The sequence below is a fragment of the Lissotriton vulgaris genome, chromosome 7 (assembly GCF_964263255.1).
Source record: "Lissotriton vulgaris chromosome 7, aLisVul1.2, whole genome shotgun sequence".
In the NCBI taxonomy this organism is placed as follows: Eukaryota; Metazoa; Chordata; class Amphibia; order Caudata; family Salamandridae; genus Lissotriton; species Lissotriton vulgaris.
The window spans coordinates 1,086,285,048-1,086,306,511 of NC_141695.1; positions in this window are offsets into that span (position 1 = coordinate 1,086,285,048).

A 21,464-nucleotide genomic window follows, 5' to 3' on the forward strand; every position below is an offset into this window, starting at 1 on the left:
TTATGATGTATTTGTGTTAATCTCGTAGGAAGCGCCATGTTCACAACGCATTTTATTGTGAACTTGGGCCTTCCTACGAGTAGGCCTTTAGTTAACCAAAGTCTTTTTTTACATTATAAATGCGATGTTCTTTCCAAAATGCTCTCACATTTTCCTTTCGTTGCAGGTGCCTTATCGTCCTTGTTAGTTACAAGAAATGTTGTATGTGTGTGTGTGTTAGAAATGTTATTTCAAATGTATTAGGTACTTGTTATGCTGTATGCAGTGTATTGAAATGAGAGAGAACCTTTTGCACCAGGCAGACCGAACTCCAGATGTTATGCAGCTGTGAGAGCCTTTGCCCAGGGATGGGGAAGTAAGGAGCATACCTGCTCCCAGAAGACGGTGTCATCTGATTGGAGAGAAGTTGTTTCTGGACAATGTTGTTTGATTTGTATGTATCATAGAATAGTTTAGCAGATACAGTCCTAATGTCGCAGAAGGAAAGACCTTTCCCCAACCCTGCTGATTTAACCCTTACCCCTGGTTCTTGAGTAATACTCCTGAACAACTATGCCTATTTCCCATGAACCTTAATTTGGTTCATCATACACTGACACCTCCCGCTTCGAATTTCCCCTTGTCACTCTTGATGCCTTATTTAGCTTAAGGGTGTTACTTTGTGGAACCATTATACTGTCTGTTCTTCATTTTGTACTTGATCATGTTTTTCGTTTTCACTTATATAACATACAAGTTCAGACTGATTGACCAAATTGATATATGCACTTATTTGATAAGCTGATTTACCAATTTGATTACATTCATAACTTCGAGTAATCTACTAATAACCTTCATGGTTTGTACACCATTCTCTCTGTTGTTCTTACGAAGACAAATCGGTTTTACAGTAGTTACATTTTGGAGCTGATGCTAGTTCCTTTCGCAAATTTCCAGTCGATAACAAAATGTCCATACGAGCAGTGGTGTAACCTGTTCGACCATTACACCAGAACCTACAGGTACAGAAAGGTGCGCCGAGTCAGTAGATTTGGCCAGAATCACATCGTTTTCCATGTTAGGGCTGCGCCAGGATTCGCAGCCAGGCCCTCTGGTTAAAGCCAAACATAGACCATAGCACCTCCGAAACTCCAGGACTGAATCCTGCCACTGTACAGCTGCCATGTCGATGCCAGAAATAAAACTGGCCAAAAACCTTCTGTGCTCTGTCAGGTAACCCCTGGGTCGCGACGTGGCTGTACTACATTATAGTAATGAGCCACAGCTCCTAAGGTTGGAGACAAAAATACCGACAGGCAGACATTTTCTCTGCCGAAATAAAAGTGAAAATGCTTTGCGCGTTGCTATTGTCTGAGAAACACCGAGCGCTCCTATTGTCGTGGCATCCATGTACAAGCGACACTTGTCATAAAGACATTCGGATATCGGTGTGTGAGACAGTCTGGCTTTCAAGCAAATTAGGAGGCTAGCCAAGAGGGGTGTTGCCGGAGGGGATTTGTCAACAGCTAGACGTCATTGCTTTCTTCTTGGAGCGTGACTACAATTAGTCATGAGGAGAGCTCCTAAAGCGCTGTCTGATGCACGGTGGCTTCATGGCGGGGGCAGGACAGGGTCTGGTGTACAGAACTCCGCCAGATCTGTGCTCTGAAAGCAGCATGCTTCTGTGAGCCGAGTCGATGCCTGCAGGCTACAACAGACAAAGGGTGCGGCGCTCTGACTCCGTGCAGAGACAGGCCTTTGAAGCATCTCACAGGAGCATCGGAGGCAACGCTCCCTGCTTCCCAAGAAGCCCCTGCTCTGCAAGCACATTTCACGGTACCTCTTGCCCACCCCACTCACAAACAACATTTCTCAAGGAGTATATTGTTTTTTCTGCAACTTGTTTTTACCTCAGCATAACATCACAGGAAGAAAAGGCAAGGACAAGGTGGTGATCAGTGTCTGAAACTGACTGGGAAGGATCGGCCATTCATCCTTCCTAAGCAGAGACAAGGGAGGTGGTTTTGTGAGGTTTTACCTGTCTTTAACATACTTCAACATTAGATTTAAGAAAACAAATTGAAATGTATGTTTTGTTGTTGTCCTCGATAACCAAAAAGTGTACAATGCTAAATGAAACATAAGTGGTATGACAAAAATATCTGCTGCAGTCAGGCCCGCCCTGAGGCCTGGGGAACGCAAAAGCAACTCTCAGACGCTTGAATGAATGAATGAATGAATGAATGAATAACTTTTATTGTGTGGTTACTTAAAACCATTACATTAAGATCAAGTATAAAGTTACAAAAGTTTAAAAAACCACAAAATTCCAGTAGTCAAGCGTATGTTAAAAAGTTCCCAAAGTTCGTGGGGGCAAAAAGGCCACAGAGTTTCTGGTGACAAGCATTTATAAGGAGTTCCCAAAGTTCGTACGGGCACACGCGGTCGGGGGCCTGAGAGGTCCACCGGGGGTTCGTACGGCAAGGTCTCTATTCCTGCGTGGCCCTTACTGCTGTCAACTCGAGCCGGGTCTGTTGAATAAATTTTCCGAATGAGGCCATCTGTTTTACTACGCTCAAGGTGTATAGATGATGGATTGCTTCCTTGACTGTACGTGTCCCAGCATCCCTCAGAATGGGCCTAAGGTAGAGAGTGCGGGGTGCACGTAGGGCGGGGCAGCAAAACAGTAAGTGGGCCAGTGACTCTCGTTTATAGTTGCAGAGTCTGCAATCCCGGACTCCTGTGCCTGCATTTTCCGGGTGATATAGTTCATTGAGCGGCAGGGGGTGCAATCTGTAGGCGAGGATCTTATGGAGTGCTGGGAGGCCCACGGCCTGCGTGAGATGATTTCGAGGATTTTGCGCGATGTGTGGCAAGCATAAGGACTCATGGAAGGCTCTTTTCCTGAGGGACTCCAGGTCCAGCTCCCGGGAGCGTGCACGCACTTGTCTCTTTATCACTTGTTTGATGGTAGTGTAGTTGACAAGATCTGGGTTCCACGACTCGATCGCCAGGTTCAATTGCGTCATAGCAGCTTCGATGGTAACTGACCAGGGGTTCCCTGGTTCAGTAAAGATGTGTTTCAGGACAGCCTTTAGTGTGTTATCGCGTGCCGCTATTGCGAGGTAATAATATTTACTTAGGGCTGCCATTTCTTCCAAAGTTTGTTGGTTAAGGGCGAATTCCAAGCGGATTAGAGTGTTTCTTATACATTTCGGCAGGTGGTACAGTCTCTTGTATGCCCGCAATGGATTTTTTCCAGCTCCTTGTTTAATTTGCCTGGGTACGCCTGTTGTGCGTAGTTAAGGGCCGGCATTAGCTTGGCCTTAAGGACTCTTTGGATGGCCGTTGCTGATGGACTATGCATAAGAGCTTGTAGTTTGCATAGGGCGAAGGTGATGGACTTACCTTTACCCTGAATTTTCTTTAAGTGGGCACTGCACGACCCTGATTCGTGAAAGGAAGCCCCTAAGTATAAGTATTTCTGGGTACTGTCCAAGGTTAAATGGCCAAGGCTCCATTTTGCTCTTTTTTTTTTGGGATAGTGCCCAAAAATGACTATTTTTGATTTAGTCGGGTTTGCCACCAGCCTGTTTTTGTTGTTATATATTGCGAGGGCGGTGAGTGCCTTTTGGAGTCCTGTTTTTGTGTGATCCAGAATTACGAGATCGTCCGCATACTGCATGAAATGTATTTTGGTTGCCCCGATCTTTGGTGTTACTAAGGTGGCCCCCTGCAAGGCTGTCTCCATGTCTGCTGTATATAAGTTGAACAGTAGGGGCGCCAACACGCACCCTTGTTTTAAACTGCGGTTCGTGTCTATCTTATCAGTTGTGGAGTCGTTTGAAAGTTTGATTCTTACCCAGGTGTTTTGGTACAGGGATTGTATCGCTCTTAACAGGGAAGGATCAATGTTCCAGTGGACCAGCTTTCTCCAAAGGATGGTACGGTCTACCCCATCGAACGCAGCAGAATAGTCGATGAAGCAGGCAAATAAGGGGAGGCTTTTACGCAGCCATGCTCGATTGATTAGATAAGAGAGTGCTGTGATGTTGTCCGCGGTCGAGGACCCTGATCTGAAACCGGTTTGGCAGAATGGCAGGAGATTTTCTTCACTTGCCCAGTCTGTGAGATCTTTCAGGATGCCACTTGCATGAGCTTTACCCTCAATGTCCAGCAGGGCGATCATACGGTAGTTTGTTGGGTCTGATTTGGTCCCTTTTTTATAAATTGGGTGCAGGAGCGAGCCTCGCCATGAGTCAGCCACAGCCCCCGACAGCCAACAGTCAGAAAATAGGTGGGTCAGGTTTTCAGACCAGAATTCGATGTTTGATTTGAATAGGGGGCCTGGTAGACCGTTAGGGCCCGGTGCGCCGTTTGCTCGAATTTTTTTCAATATTTTGGACACTAGAATTTTTCCAGGAGGGGATGTTATGTTAGTAGTTAGAGTCGGGCCCAATTTTTGTGGGGTCTTGTTGTGAGGCTTAATGGTAAGTCCTTCTTCCTGGTAAAGTGCTTTTACGTGGCGAACCCAGACAGATGCCTCGAGGGCGTTTTCTCTATGATTTGTGCCTCGACCAAGGTGACTGATGTAACTCCAAAACTCTTGTGATTTTCCGGGGCTCAGTAGATCGAAAATTTTCAGCCACTGGGCCTCGCAATGATTATGCTTTGCAGCCCACACTTTTATGGAGTGGCTCTTTGCAACCTCTTGCAATTGGATTTTGTTCTTAGTTGTGCGGTTTTTACTATAGGCTTTACGTTTTTTGTTTAAGTCCTTTGCACTGGTTTTAATTTCTGCATTGAATCCAAGTGTGGTCGGAGGATGCCAGCGGATTGCCCTGGGTTTGTCTCCACCTCCCCTAACTTCTGCCGCTAGTGTCAAAGTGATTCCTTCCCATGTGGCTATCATCTCCTGATTGTGTTTACGCGGGGGCCAGCCTGCCCACGTGTTTGCCCAGTTGTTAAAGGTTGCTGTGGCTACCTGCCCCCATTTTATTCTTCTGGGCAGTTTTGTTAATTGTTGGCCGTCCGATGCTCCCACACATATCGGCTGATATCGTGGTTGCACCGATAAGTTCATGGTTATTGTTAAAGCTGCGTGGTCGCTATCATTACGTTGGTGACCATGAAATTTATCATTTTGTCTTGCAGGTTATCGCTTAAGATGATGTAATCGATCGTCGTTTGGTTGTTATACGTGTGACCGATCAAGGCTCCCGGGGTGTTATTTAAAAGCAATGTGTGGGCTGTCGCCAGTTTGTGAGAGATTAAGAGTTCATTCAGTGCTTCGGTCCCCCCGCGGTGTTGTTTTTGCTTGGTTGAAACCCCTATGTTATGAATGTTAAAGTCACCGAGGATAATGCAGTCTAGTGATGGGTGGCCTAGCAGTAAAGTTTCTAATTGATTTGCGAGTGTGAGCGAGTTAATTGTGTTCTCCTGCGAGTTGTGATAGATGTTGATTAATAGTATTGGTGGGATTCCGTTGGTCGAGTTGGGGAATTTCAGAATACCCGCCTGTAGGGTGTCTGGTAAATCATGTATTTCCACGAATTCTATGTTCAAGGCATGTTTTATATAGACGCACTTTCCTCCTGATGGTCTTCCAAATATGTTGGTCTTTTTGGCCGCTTTACTATATTCTGCGTATCCTCTTAGCGAGAGTGGGTGAGTCAGCCAAGTTTCCTGTGTGCAAATAATGTCTGCTTCCTCCAAGAATTTCACCTCAGCTGGGCTTAGTAGCAGCTTTTTGAGTCCTGAGACATTCCACGTTAGTATTTTTAGACTCTCGGTGAATTTCTCTTTAGATTTTTTTCTCGCTCGCTAGCAGCATGTTGAAATGTACGAGCTGAATTTGCGGGGCGGGCTGTGTTAGGAGCTGGGATTTAGTGCAGATGACAGCCAGGACCAGTCATTGCATGAGGGGCCCCTGGTTGTGCACAATCGTTTTCCTTGAGTGAGGTTTGTTGTGATCTTAATTGGGGTGCCGTCGATTGGGCTGTTGTTTATGCTACCTTTGCACCCCTGGAGAACGGACTCGATTTTTTGCCGATGGATAGTAGGAGCGTTTATGGATGTAGAGTCAACCATGTCCTGTGCCTGATTGTCCGGTATAGGGTGTGGAATCGATGCTTTTAAGATTAAGGGATACTTTTGGGTCGGCTTTACCTTTATCTTTATGCCCCAGCTTTCTAGTAGTGGCTGTTGGCTCCTCAGTGCCTCCGCCAGGTCTGGTCTGATGAAGGTTAATTCCGTTGTTTCATTTTTTTCTTCGGCGTCTGGGGGCAGAAAAGAGATGGTCTCAATGTCTTTGGTTTTTATACCTTCCAGTCCCGGCAGATTTGCGCAGAGTGTTAAGAGATTGCTTTGGTTCAGGATGTCCCATTTTCCTTGAGAGATGTATTCTGGATATAACAGTATTTTCCGGTCCTCTTCCTTTACTTGGCTTGGAATGGCCTTTTTAAGCCCGGGCAGGTGAGAATTTGTCTGCTGGTTTGGTCCTATTGTCACTTGAGGTGCCTCCATGGGCGTTGTGCTAGAGGAGCAGTGCTTATTCCGTTGCCTATCGACGACTTGCTCTGGTTTAAACGGGGTTGGCCCATGGGGGGCACTCTGAGAGTCACTGTTAATGACGTTGGTACTTTTTGGATTGTCGGGGGCTATTACTTCGCTCATTGTGAGCTTGGTTTGTGCTGGGTTCTCAGATCTGGTTTGGCGAGGCTCCTGCAGGTGTTGCCTGACTTCAACAAGGTTGGTTACCTGCGAATCATGCGCATGTTTTTGTATTATTGGCGCTGTCGCAGGTTGAGAAGCCAGGGGGGGAGCAAGCGAGCTTGGGTCCTGAGCTGAGTTGGAGATGTGCAAATTTTCGATCAATGATCCTGTGGCTTCCGCTGTTTGCATGGGGGCTGCCAGGGTAGGCTGCTTGTTGGGTCGTAACCAATTGTGAATAACGCTGGTGGCGTATGCGTTATTATTCTTCTCCTTGTTGAGTTTTCTTAGTTTTTTCTTGTTTTTTCTTGACAAGTTTTGTGACTCTGAGCTGGATGGCTTGAGGGTTGGTTGGTGTTCCTGACTTTCAGCCTTTGTCAGGTTTAGCCTTGTGCCGCCAGCAGAGGGCAGGGCCAAGGCTGCTGGCTTTTCCGAGCTGCTTGGGCGGGGGATGGCCGGGGTTTTATCCGTGGGGTGTGCCATGACGGGGCCCTGTGTAATTGAAGGCATACTCTTCAAACCGTGTTTTTTATTTGCTTCACCCTTGAGGTCCTCTATTAGAGTGGTCATAATATTTGGAAGCTTTTCTAGACTATGCAGAATCGGACTACAACTGCATGACTCTTGTTTGAATTGTGTGCCGTCCTGCGCTCTGCGTATCAGGGCATTCAAGTTGTCCAGTTTTGAGTCTATCCCCGATATCAGATTTGCCACAATTTGTAGAATGTTAATCTGCACATCAAGCTTGTCCGCGTGCATTATCGCTGCGCCGGTCATTGAGACGAGGGCTTCACTGATTGATAGTAGATGATTAGTATTTGCAGGGCCGCTATCCAAGGGCGGGGATGGGCCCGTTTTATCATTTTCTTGGAGGCCCGATATAGGTGAGTTCAATAAGTGTTTTGGGGTCCTGTCGAATAATTGTCGGGTTGCACCTTCCTCCATGGCCGGCGAGTCATGGAACAATTCTGTGTGCGTTAGTGTGGCGGTGGGGGTTGTGCCTCCTCTCTTGTCGGTATGGGGGCTGTCTGAGGTGACGTATATACTCACTGTAGCTGCGGAGGGGCTGCTCCGCTGGCAGTCCGCTGAGGAGGGGAGAATCTGGACTGTTGTGTTTGGTTGAGTGAGCCCAAGTGCCTCCGTGTCCAGTGTCAAAGGTTTGGATCGCGTGCCACTCTGGAGGGTAAGTATTGTTGGTGAGAGGGGTATCCTGTTTGCCCGAGGGCTTGAAAGTGTTAAGTTCAACTCTTCTTCCCCTGTTACTTTGGTAGCGAGCAGGCTGTCCGAAGAGCTGGAACAAGTGGGGGTAGAGGATGTTTTTGGGTTCAGGAAGCTTCTTATGTCTCTGTTCCCGGTGTTCCCGGCGGGACAGTTTGAGCGGTCTTTGATGCTGAGCCTGGGCTTGAGCATGTTTGAGTTCGGGGTGCTAGGAGGCTTTCCCCTGATGTCAGATGGGGGGTGGGGTGGAAGGGAAGGAGCAGGTAGTTCCACAGTGAAGTCGATGTTTTGTCCCGGGAAGGTTGGAGTAGCCCCAGTTGCTCCCGCTCCCCCTGCTTGTTCCTCGTCCCAGGGCCCTGGGCCTTGGTAAGGCCCCCCTAGCTCTAGTACTGGGGGGTAAAATAACTTCGCCTTCCTTCTCTTTGCGGAGCTATGTGGCCGGGGCTTCTCCTGGGGTTGGACTAGGGTCGAGTTTCTGGTCCTCATTTTGGGTAGGCTAGGTGGTTGGCTAGGTGGCTTAGGTGGTTTGCCGGCTCCTGAGTTCCTGCTACTCGATTGGAGGAAACCAAAGCCCCCGGGCGAGGGTCGCTCAGAAGGGTGCAGGCGCTGGAGGGGCTGCGTTGCTCTTCTTGGCGTCGCCTCTTTACTCTTTACTTCTTGCCACGCGCTTTTCGGTGGGGTCCGCCGGCTGCGGGAGGGATCCTCGCGCCTCACTCGCGCCTCACTCCTAGCGCTAGTTTTCGCCTCGCCTTGGCTGCTTGGCTGCTTTGGATTGGCGAGTTGGTAGGTTGGAAGGCTGATAGGCAGCTCGCTTACTGCTTGCTGCTGCTGCTGCTGCACTTGTGCTTGTGCTTGTGCACATTTGATTAATTGATCGCTGTTTGCTGCCACTGTTTAGTACCACTGCCACTGTAGCTGTTGCTCTTCAGCCGGCTATCCTTTGCTTGACGCCGGGGGAAGGGCAGGTGGTGTGTGGGCGAATGTGGCAAGTGGCGTGGTGCTTGGCGGTGCGGTACAGCGGTACGGCGGTGGGGTGCAGGTGCAGGTGCAGCGCGGTGAAGGTGCAGGTCTCCGCTTACCGCTTACTGCATCTCTGCATTCCGCCTCCGCCTCGTTCTTCACGTTGTTCACGTCCCCCTCGCCTCCATTGTGGGCTGTGAGGCTGTGACTTGGGCTGTTAGGGTGTAGCGTGCACTGCGACGATGACTGGAGTGGCGGCGGGTCCGAAGTACGGAGTCCGGCTCCCGACTCCCGACTCCCGGCTCCCGGCCCCCAGGTTACGGCCCTTCAAATCGGCCCTTCAAGTTGGCCTTTCAGATCCCGGTTCTGGTCTCGGGTCTCGGGTCTCGGTGGCGGCGGCGGCAACGTTTTCCTGCTTGCTGCTTGCTGTTCACCGCACGCCACGGCGCTCACCGCTCACCACCACTCCTGCTGCTGCTGCTGGTCTGTAGCTGGTCTGTAGCTGGTCTGTAGCTGGTCTGTAGCTGCTCTCTAGCGCCCTCTGTGCTTCCGTGCTGGTTCACTGACCAGCAGGAAAACAAATTGAAATGTATGTTTTGTTGTTGTCCTCGATAACCAAAAAAGTGTACAATGCTAAATGAAACATAAGTGGTATGACAAAAATGTCTGCTGCAGTCAGGCCCGCCCTGAGGCCTGGGGAACGCAAAAGCAACTCTCAGACGCTTGTGCAAGTATTATGTGAAGGATTGTCCTCGGGACCACTGGAGTGAAATACTAATATGACCTCGCTGAATCCACGTCCCCTTTTTAGGTTTGACTTGACAGCACAGCTGTTGTTACACCTTATTTAATCAACAGAAAAATAGCTTCAAAAAGCATACCACAGAGGAGCTATAGCTGAGTCACATGTTGTTTTCCCTGAGTACAGCACTCACCTAGGAAGAATATGTGAGATTACAGCAACAATTAGTAGTTGTTGCACTCTTATTAGCCCATGAAAGCCTTCCCTTTACCTACCATGGCTGCGACCTTCAGACGTAATCACACAGCAGCTAGCAAGGTTAAAGCCCTCCAACTGTACTACTTTAGGTTGAGATGGTTTTCCCATGGGCAGTTTGCATGAGCCAATTGCATCATAGCCGGCAGGAGTGCCATGGCGTGCTGACTGTTGATAAAGAAGTTTAAAGATTTATATTTTTGCTTATCATTGACAATGTTTAATATGCCTTTTAACACACCCGTAGACTGATCTTGTTGACTGCCTTTTAAGAAATTTCTTATAATATCTAGAAGTCTTTTTAATAATGTGCTTTAGTTGTGCCACATGTCTGTGTAAAATGCCATCTCGGAGAAGATGGATGCCACCTCCCCACAGCCTGCAAAGCTCACAGTCAAGATGAGGTCATATTAGTTTATTTTCATTGCTTTATTGTTTTTCTCACAGTGAACTTCCCATGGTGCGGATGTAACATTGTTACTTGTAAACACATCTTCCATGTCTACACTTGATATATTCACTTGAAGAAAGTCTTATTGTTAACTTTTCATATTTTGATCGAACATCTCCCGATGGCATTAGCATAGAGGGTGCTGAATAATTATTTTAAATTAGGTTAGTGCTTAGTTGCTAAGGCAACATACATTGGTTTCCTAGAGGGGTGTTTGCAGGCAGGTCGGCTGATGGTGGTTGAGTTAAGTGGGATTCGTGTTTCAGTCCTGTGGGTGTGTCAATGCGATGGGCACTTGAATGGCAGCGGTTTGTTGATGCAAATGTTGTGTGTGTTAGGTCTGTGGCTGGTAGTGTGAATACCTTTGTTTGGTGCTCATAAAAGGCATGTGAATGGACCATAAAGTTATTGGTTACTTGATGTGGCTTTATGGCTCACTACCAGTAAATGATGGGTTCAATATTCTTATACTGTTATTAGCAATTATTATTTGAACCTTTTACTAATAGTAGTGACAAAATCAAATGGTATGGGTCTGTACTAAAGTATTGGATGGACTCTAAAAGAACAATAAAGAACCCCTGACATTTTTACAAACAGACCCAGAGGAGTCCATGGTGGTGTAACTTGCGCGGATTCCCAGTCACTTATCCACAATGCTCACAAACCTCAAAGTTTGGCTAAAATCACAAATTTTTGTCACACTTCTGTGACTGAGAGCTCTGGAGCCAGCAAGGACTGACAACATTTGTATCACTCAGTGTTTCTCACTTCCCTAAAAAAACTGAATTTCACTTGTGTTATTGGGCCTAGTGTCAGTGCCAGGAATAGTTTAAACCAGGGAACATGCAAAGTCCATATAGCCCTCAGTTTGAGCCAATCCGGATCAATACTTTAGTGCCAGAGCCTCATAGCAGGGTTCAAGGCATCATATTTCTCTCAAACCGGAGCATCTGCAGTAACCTGTTGTCTATGGCCAGCTGGACCCTCTTGGAGTCAGGATTCTTTCTTCTTTTTGTGTCTCCAGAGCAGGCGAACAGGAGGTTAGCCACCCTAGTGTTGGAGAGCAGTTCCATTCCCTGAGTGCCAGCAGCAGACAAGCGGTCTTGGGTCCTTTTCTTCAGCAGGAGCCAGGAATCCTTAATTCCTTTTCTTCAGCAGCCACTCCCTTATTTAGATGTGCTCTCCTGCCACCTGGCAGTGCCAAAAAAGAATAGAGAAACCCTTTCTGACATCTCCGACTTATGCTCAGGATGCCTGCTAAATCCCACGTAGCTAATTCCTGCTAAGTGGCAGTTCTTCTCAGAGGCAGGTATTGTCTTCTGAGCCAGAGTTAACTCTTCCAGTCAAGGATGTGTATTCCAGCTCCGGAGTGTGAGGAGGAGCAAAACAATTTTTGAGCCAATTCTGACTAAGACAACACAAAGCAAATTGTTATAAAGATGCTTATCCACAAACCTTATAAAACAATCTGATTTCACCATCAAATCCGAGATTTAAAATTATGGGCAAAATAACTTTTTAAAACGTTTGTAGCATTTTTCCAAGTGAAGATGCAAATCTAATAGTTTAATCACACCTAGGGTTGTCTTGTGGAATATATAGCTCAAACGACAAAGTGGTAAAAGCTATTAGGGCTTCAGTCACAGCGAGGGCCCACTTTTTAAATATATATTGTGCCACATTTGATAAATTAGGTATTTTGCCCCAGGGAATATGAGGCCAGCAAATGGCAAGTTTATTGTGTGATCAGATGAAAGCTGTATTTCAAAATCATGATATAATAATAGAACTACAAACTCATCTATTCCCCTTTTTAATGCAATGCAATGTGGTCAACATAATATACATCAAAAGTTATCTCAGTCTGACAATAAAGTATCTGAGGAGAGAAGACAAATAAAGGCATGTATACAATCTGGAAGTATAAGTGCTGATTACATTTTTTTATCTTCTTCTATGCTACAAAACATGTCCACTTTTACTAGCAGTAAATTCCATAAGCAGTACTACTCGACTAAACATCACACATACAAAACTCCCACTAAATTGATGACAATAGCACAGCAGAACATGTCTAAGACCAAACTGTAAATCAGAAAACGTAGCCAATGTACACATATGCATACATTACCCAGAGGAACAGAATAATGGCAGGTGATCATGGCTCTTTTGTTTTTTATATGTCAGATTATTAATGCCTCTCTCACATAATTCTCCATACCAGACTGTCTAGAAAGTGGTCAGGTTACCCCTATATTAAAAAAAAACAAGTCTGACCAGTCGGACCCTAACAACTATCGCCCAATCTCCAACATCCCAACTTTGGCCAAGCTCTTGGAAAAATGTATGATCAAAAACTTTGTAATCACATCAAGCAATTCCAACCCCTCAACCAATGCCAGTCTGGTTTCAGGTCAAGGCACAGAACTGAAGCAGCCCTGGTCCACATTGTAGATGAGGCTCTGACACCATTTGACCAGAATTAATCCTGTTTAGTCATCCTACTTGATCTATCAGCTGCGTTTGACACAGTCAAATATGAGAACATTAAGAACCTCCTAGAAGACAGGATTGGTGATACAATGGTTCTTCTCATTCCTACTCAACAGATCTGAAAGACTTTGGCTCAACCACGCTATATCCAACCAGACACCAGGCATGATTGGCGTTTCCCAAGGCTCAACTCTTTATCCCACCTTGTTCAACCTTTACATGGAACCCCTGAATGAAATCCTCAAAGTCTTCAAACATTTCCTACCATATTTATGCTGATGAAACTCAACTTTACATGACAACTACCTACCCCGAAGACATCAGCATCCTCAATAACACTGACAAAAACAAAAACTTGGATGACTCGTACCCATCTTAAATTTAAACCATTCAAAACTGAATTCTTTCTTAATCTCACCACCCAATTTCACTCCTAACATCAAAGAATGTCTCCCACATCTTACAGGCTTGAACTGTACCACACACATAATCAACTCAGCAAATGCCTAGGAATAATCTTGGATAATAATTAGATAATAACCTTTCCATACAGGACCAAATCAGTGCCTCCACCAAAGGTGCCAATCATCAACTGCACAAATTAAGGAAACTAAAACCTATCCCTTCCACTGAAGATATCAAGACAGTGGTTCAAGCACTTGTGATCTACAAAGTATAATATGGTAGTATTACCCTTGTGGGCCAACCAATAATAAAAATAGCACTTCTGAAAACTACCTTGAATGCAGCTGCTCGGCTCATGACAGGCTAAAAAAAGCGATCATATCACCACAGACATGAAAACACTGAAATGGCTTCCCTATGAGGTGAGGATCGATCTCAAAATTGCTTGCATGACTCATAAAGCTCTTCGCCACAACACTCCATTCTACTTGGCCCGGAAATTGTATCTCTCTGCCAGGAACAGAACATCTTGAAGCACAAGGTCCCTACTACTCAATCCCCACAATTTCAACAAAAGGAAAACCTACAAGCAAACTTTCTCTGGAATAGCCTAAAAAATCTGGAACTCTCTTCCTCCAGAGACCAAGTCCAACCCTCCAACAACCCTCTTCAAAAAAGAAGGAAAGCTTTTCCTATAGATTCCTTCCCCATTGATGGTGGATTTTTCTCAGCCTTTTCCCCCGAGAGTCTATTTGCTCCTGTTTACATAGTCTTTGTTATTTTCCATGTTTGCCACTGAATCTATTATTTCTATGACCAATACAAAATGTGGATCCTTTCTTCATTTGTCACCTTATAACTACCTATCTGTATACAATTGTACAGTACTATGATACCAGAAAGGGTGTTGTCCATGCAATATAAAACACCATAAATACATTCAAATAAAATAAAAGATGTGAGTAGAAAAACACAGCTCTAATACTTGTCTCAAATCCAGTACTACAACCTTTTTCCAGATTAATGCAACAGTTGTGTATGCTTACTGCAAGTACTCTAAAAATCATCTATTGGAAAGGTTCTACACACCACACTACCTGATACATGAGTTAAGAAAGTACATTGTATATTACTGAATTAAACATTAAGAACAACACATATTACGTCAACAACAAAAGGAAAATTGAAATATTTGGCAAGATTAAGGAGTTGATTCCTGAATCCAACAAGTGCAAAATTGATTACCACAATCTCCATTTACTTCTCTGCACAGAATTGACTTAACTTTTTCATTGCTTTAATTTCTCTGCTTAGTCTTTTAAAAATAATATATATATTTTACGGAGTTCTATATAGCGCAAACTTGACCCGAATTGGGTATCAGAGTGCTTTACACAGCACTATTTGCGTTATATGAGGACACATTCTTTTTTTTTGTTGTTAGGCGAGGGAAGATTAAGTGATTTGCCCAGAATCACAGGATGCTCAGCGTCGTTGCCAAGACTTGAACACAGTTCCACAGATTCGAGGATGACCACCCTAGCCGTTAGGCCAACTCCTCTCCCCAAGTCTAAGAAATAATTTTGAAGTAAGTATCATACACTATATAATTTACTAATAATTTACGTTAAGTGGTACAATTGTTGGATACCACAACCAAGCAAGAAGGTGTTTTATTTAAATTGATTGGTTTGCTTATTAAATATAATTCACCAGACTAACTGTGATGGAAGCTAAAAATATACATTAAATCTGAAGATTCAATTAGATCTTGATTTAGAGTGCCACTTTAGACAGGCTTATTTTTTCGCAATAGGATCCAGAATTATGATAATCTGTCAGTGATGGCCTGGGGCACTTGTCTTGGTTGAGCCTCTCTGACATAGCAATTTTAATGATGTGCTAAAATGTTTAGGAATGTATGAGATTGTTCTGCAATCATTAGCTAAATAAAGGTTTATGTATCTTTGGGTGGGAGCAGTGCCAGTCATTGGAGATACAGACATATGCATAGTTTGATTGGATATTTGATAATGGCCTGAAACTAAGCAACTCTTAAACTTGAAGGGGCAGATTTACTACTTCTGGTGCATCTCTGCTAATCAGCAGGGAAGAGTTGCGATGCATCTACCCACCTGTGCGCCACCACTGATGCGCGTATTTAAAATGTGGCACACCGTGGCGCACGGATGGGCAGATGCCTGTCGCATCCCCCTCCGGAAAGGCGGCGCATTGCTGGACTTGGGTCGCAAGCGCAACACAGCTCCAGCAAGGCTCGGGGGTGCCCTGTCCCTAACATGCTGCTTCAAACCTTACGCCTGCTTCAAGCAGGCACAGGGTTTTTTGACGCAGCATGGCCTGAAAAGTGACTGAGTGAAATCTTGAAGATTTCACTGAGCCGCTTTTAGGAGGCATTCCTGCTCTGGAACGCCCCCCCCCCTGCTCAGGAACACCTACATGTGGTGCAGGGCTTTACAACGTGACGCATCTCCCAGATGATTCACGTTGTAAGTACCCTGCACCATGGCGCTGGCTTTGCGCCGCCGCTGCGTCACAAAAGTGATGCAATGGCGGCGTAAAAGAGGCGCAAGGGGCTTGTAAATTTGCCCAAAGTGTTTTTGAACCCAGATCATCTGCAGAATGATCCAAGACGTTATAAAAGCCCAAGTAATCTGTTGCAAAGAGACAGAAAACACATCTATGGGTGACGTTTGCCTCAGTACGAGCTCCCAATTGGGAACAGTGGTGGGAATAGGATTCTTTAACTTTCGGCAACTCAAAAAGGGACTCGCTCATACTCTACAATTATCATAAAATTGCTCTAGGGTCTTCATGATCTGCCAGTTACACTACAATAATGCCACATCTTTGGGCATGCCTGCATATCATATCCAGCACCAAGACTCCTGCTATTTAGAAAATCTGAGAGGGATGTGGTGTTTCCTCTTTTACAATATTTGCACTGACACGGTTTGAGAAATGGATTAATGTCAAGTTATTGCCCCTGTCTTTTAAAAACGTACATAATCTGGCACCTATGTATCTGACAGAAAAATATCTAGGGTCTCATTTACAAGCCCATTGCGCCGCCAGTGCGTCACTTTTTGATATGCACCGAGCTTGCAGGGTGCCTGCCCATATTTACAAGACCATGTAAACTTGTAAAGTCAACCTGCATGACTTTTCATGGCCTTGTAAATATGGGTCCCTTTTACGTATTTCTCTGCGTGAAAGGGGCATTCCATGGGTTATGCTGTGGGTGCTCACAAGCAACATCCATGGAACATGACACATTCCCAGATTTACAAAGTGTTGTAGACCTGGGAATGCATCAGAATCTTACGACTCTCTAGACGAGGAGTAGGAGTGGTGCAACAAGGAAAAACACTATTATTTCTCCTCATTTTTTTCTCTTTTTCTGTTTTTTGCTCTTTCTATGTGTGCTGTATTCAGTAGCACACTGTAACAGAGTGATAGTACAGGATGACCCCGTATACATTAAAGAGACATTGCAGGACATTGTTCCCCCTGCAACACCCCTCTTCGACCCTTCACAGAACGTCGAGACAAAAGACAGCACGCAGGAGATCGAGGAGAGACACTGGCCCTTTAACGAGGAGAAAGCAGAGGAATGGGTGGGGCTGTATGATGAGGCGGAGACGTCTTATACGGAGGAACGCCAGCACCAGGTGTGTTTGTTCACCCGGAGAGAAGAAGACGTGCGGAGAGAAGCTGACGAGGAGCGGAGGAGTAAGGACGTGGAGGCAGAAAGGAAGGAAGACTCGGAGTGCGAGGAAGCTGTGACCTCAAGAACGGACGAGAAGCCAGGAGGCCAACGACTTTACGAGTTGCCCCGCCACACACCCAGGGGAGGTGTGTGGCTAACTCAGGTACGCAAAACTATCGGAGCTGGGTGGGACGTAAGGGCGGTTCGCCTAATCAACCCTGATCCCTCCTTGACCCGGTGTACCTTTCCCCGAGCACTACGCTGCACTTCCAGTAGTCCGACGCAAAGAGTGTTACACGGGTTAATGTGTCCTCACTCCCTTTCCCCTTCACGTATATATATGTAAAGCACCCCTCTCACGAAAGACTATTTCTGTCTGTTTATTCCGAGAGTCAAAACGGACCCAGACGTAAAGCCTCGACGGAGTCCGGAGGTGTTTCGCCGACTCGATCCATCTGAACGTCATCACAGGAGGCCGAGTAGAAGTAGATCTCCACGACGGAATACCTCTTTAAGGAAAAAGTGTACTGACCACTTGTACAACACAATAAAACCTGGTAAAACTAAGACCCGCCTGTTGCCGATTCCTCTTGACCCCGTCACAGTGGTGTAGAATGCGGGCAGCGACACCATCTGTATAGAAAAGATGGAAACAGTCGTTCAGCAATTAGTGAAGGGTCAAGAAAAGCTTGAGTGGGTAGTAGAACAACAACTATCATCAGCACAAGCTGACCGAGAGATATGGAAGAACGCCTTTGAAGCACGAACAGAAGTTCTTCCCCCATGGACTGACCCAGTACAGCGAACGGGAAATGTAGAAAGACCCATCACACATGGAGCACCAACAGTTTCCCTCCAAAAATATCAACCTGGAGAAGACCTCGATTCGTTCTTATTGAACTTTGAACGAGCCGCTTGAGCATGTGGCTGGCCCATCAGTAAGTGACCCTTCTTCCTAGCACCCTTACTAGGAGGTGAAGCACAGGCCGCATATCAGGTAGCGAACCCCACTGGAGACACTCGTTATAATGACATAAAGAAAATAATATTAGACCACCTAGGACTCGACGCGGAAGCCTATCGACTGCGATTCCGAAAAGAGAGAGGGAACCCTGGAGAAAATCCAAAAACCCTTTTTGTTAGACTAAAAATGGCAGCTGATAAGTGGCTCACTCCAGCAATCAGTAGTAAGGAAGAAAAACTAGATCGTATATACCTTGAACAGTTCCAAGAGGCTCTCCCATATGCAACTCAGAAATGGCTTAGACAACACCATAACCTGACAACCAACCAAGCCGTCGAGGTGGCTTCCACATTTTCCCGAACTCAACCTAAAAATCCCAGTTGGGATTATGAGAAATCTTACAAGCCAAATACAAAAACGAGTTGGGATTATGAAAAATCTTACAAGTCAAATCCAAAAACTGAAAAACGTGTAACGCGGCCAGTGGACCCTTCGCGGTCTTGCACATGGAGAACGGAACATACCGGACCATCAGAACCACAATGTTTCGACTGCGGTAACTGTGGTCATAACGCCCGGTTATGCCCAAAAAGAAGAAATTCAGAAGAACCGATGGAGGTGGGCTATCTACCCCGAGCTGTACTATATTCTGCAGCAATGGGAGTTGCATACAGAGTAAGTGTTAAAGTGAATGGTTCATCTGTACAAGCACTCTTAGATTCAGGCTGTCGGCAATCAGTTATCCAATCACAGCACATACCCCTTGATCAGTATATTCCCCAAAAGAAAGTAAATATCAAGTGTGTACATGGGGATATTAAACCTTACCCTTTGGCCGACGTACCAATCCAACCCACCCTGGGAAAACCTCATACTATTAGGGTAGAAGTCCTCGCGACTCTCCCTGAAGACTTGATTATTGGGACAGACAACCCAAGGTTTTTATAAATGTTTAAAAAAACTTTGGAACAGGATTCATACCGTCAACCCCAAGATGTTTTTCGAAAAAAACTGGACTCAAAAGGAACCAACTACAAAGAAACAAATGATGTTGTCTTACGCTTCGTAAAATTGTCTATAAATGCCACTACTCCTACAAGAGGCTCCAGTAAAGCAGCCAGTTATGATTTATACAATGCCTATGACTATACAATTCCTCCACAAGAGAAAGCACTCATAAAAACCGACATTCAAATTGCCGTTCCCACAGGCTGCTACGGAAGACTCGCCCCACGATCTGGACTAGCGGCGAAACATTTCATTGATGTAGGGGCTGGAGTCATTGATGAAGACTACAGAGGAAATGTGGGAATCGTACTTTTTAACTTTGGAAAAAAAGAGTTTCAAGTAAAAAAAGGTGATCGAGTAGCGCAACTGATTTGTGAGCGCATATCATACCCCACCTTGGAGGAACTAAACTTTCTAGATGACAGTGAACGGGGTGCAGGAGGTTTTGGTCCCACAGACAAAGAACATGGTACATTTCCAGCGTTACTCTCCCCAGATCCATGGGTCTTAGACAAAAGTTTCCGTTTCGCACAAATCAACGAGCCTACCCTCTACAATGCCTGGGAACAGGCTCATGCAAATCAGGATAAAGATATCAATGTATATCCCAAGTTTGTGATACAAAACGATCTATTGTATAGACAAAGAAAACCAGATGATCCTCTACAACTCCTAGTACCCGTACCTTTTCGGGGCAAGTACTATTTTTTGGACACAGTCATTTGATAGTCGGACATACAGGTACTGAGAAAACTACACAAAATATCCTAAATAATTTTTTGGGGCTGGGAATATATAAGGACACCTCTATATACTGCAAGGAATGCGGGATATGTCAAAAGAAAAACATGACCAAACCACCATCTGTACCGTTGCAGCCATTGCCTATCATTGGTAAACCATTCGAGAAAGTCGGAATGGATCTCATTGGACCCTTGCCCAAGACCAGAAAAGGTTTCCAACACATACTCGTGATAGTCGATTATGCCACACGGTTTCCAGAGGCTTTTCCATTAACAACCACTACGTCTAAACAAGTTGGTGAGAAAATGATTGAGTTATTCAGTCGAGTGGGATTCCCCAAGGAGATCCTAACGGATCAGGGCACGCCGTTTGTGTCGAAATTGATGAAAGAAATTTGCCACAACCTGAATATCCACCAGATTCGCACCTCTGTATACTAGTCTCATGCGGATGGTCTGGTGGAGCGTTATAATCGCACTCTGAAGTCGACCCTCAGGAAGATGATGGAAGTCAGCAGGTCCGACTGGGACCAGATGCTGCCCCTAGAGTTGTATACTATAAGGGGTCAGAAACATAGCAGTATGGGAATGTCCCCCTTCGAACTCCTGTATGGTCGCCTTCCACGCTCTCTCCTGGAGATGACCAAAGATGCTTGGGAGAATGAGACTCCAGAAGAAACGGCTGCCACTCTGGACTATGCCAGAAATCTGAGATCCAGACTGGGTAAACTGAGAGAATTGGCTTCGGCTCAACTAGAGGAGAGTCAGAGACGTCAGAAAACAGCCTATGATAAAGGAAAGAAATGGAGACAACTTAGCGTGGATGATTGGGCTCTGGTTCTCCTTCCTTCCTTCCTCCATACAGAAATTTCGAGCTGAATGGGTCAGAGCTTATAAAGTGGTTGAAAGGATTGGAAGAACAAGCTACAAACTGCAGGTGACCCCGACCAAACAGCAAACATATCACATCAATTTGCTCTAGAAGTGGTTGGGCCCACTGCCTGCAGGAGAACACATGGTATCAGATCCGCAACGAAGCTCCTCTACTCGTGATCAACTAATCCTTAATGATGAACCTAATGATCAGCAACAAAAAGACCTTCAGGACATACTCTTGAGACATGATTCCCTGTTTTCGAACACGCCAGGTAGAACTACTCTGGCTGAACATTGTATTGACACACCTCCCGGTCAGAGAGTGAAGATACGCCCTTATAGAATTCCAGAAGCGAGACGGGCCGCCATCAGAAAGGAAATCAACAAAATGTTGGACATGGGGGTTATCCGTCCCTCCAAGAGCAACTGGTCGAGCCCTATTGTCATGGTTCCGAAGCCCGATGGGAGTCGACGGCAACGCTTTTGCATGGACTTTCGTGCCCTTAATGAAATTTCATTCGCTAGAGGGGTTTTGTCCTACAGGACTAGGCAGGACAAGTTCATAATAGGAAATAAAGATTGCCTGGTCTCGGGTTCAACGCTGTTTATTATTTATCAGCAAGTGTGAGCTCTTTATATAGTTTTAGAGACTCATTCTTAATTAACTCATTTCAAGTGTTTATCTTACTTATACATTTGCAGTAAGAGGTTGTAACACGACCTAAAGTAGTTTTTACACATAAATCATAATTCAAAAAGCAATTATACATGGAGAAATCATAACATCAATGGTTTGCATGACCATTACATACATAAACATGAATGCGCATTTTCTCGTGAGAAATGCGCATGCGCGGCCGCCCACGCATGCGCATTAGTAAACAAGACGGAAGAATGAAGATAGCGAGCCCCGGGGACGCGGCGGGCAG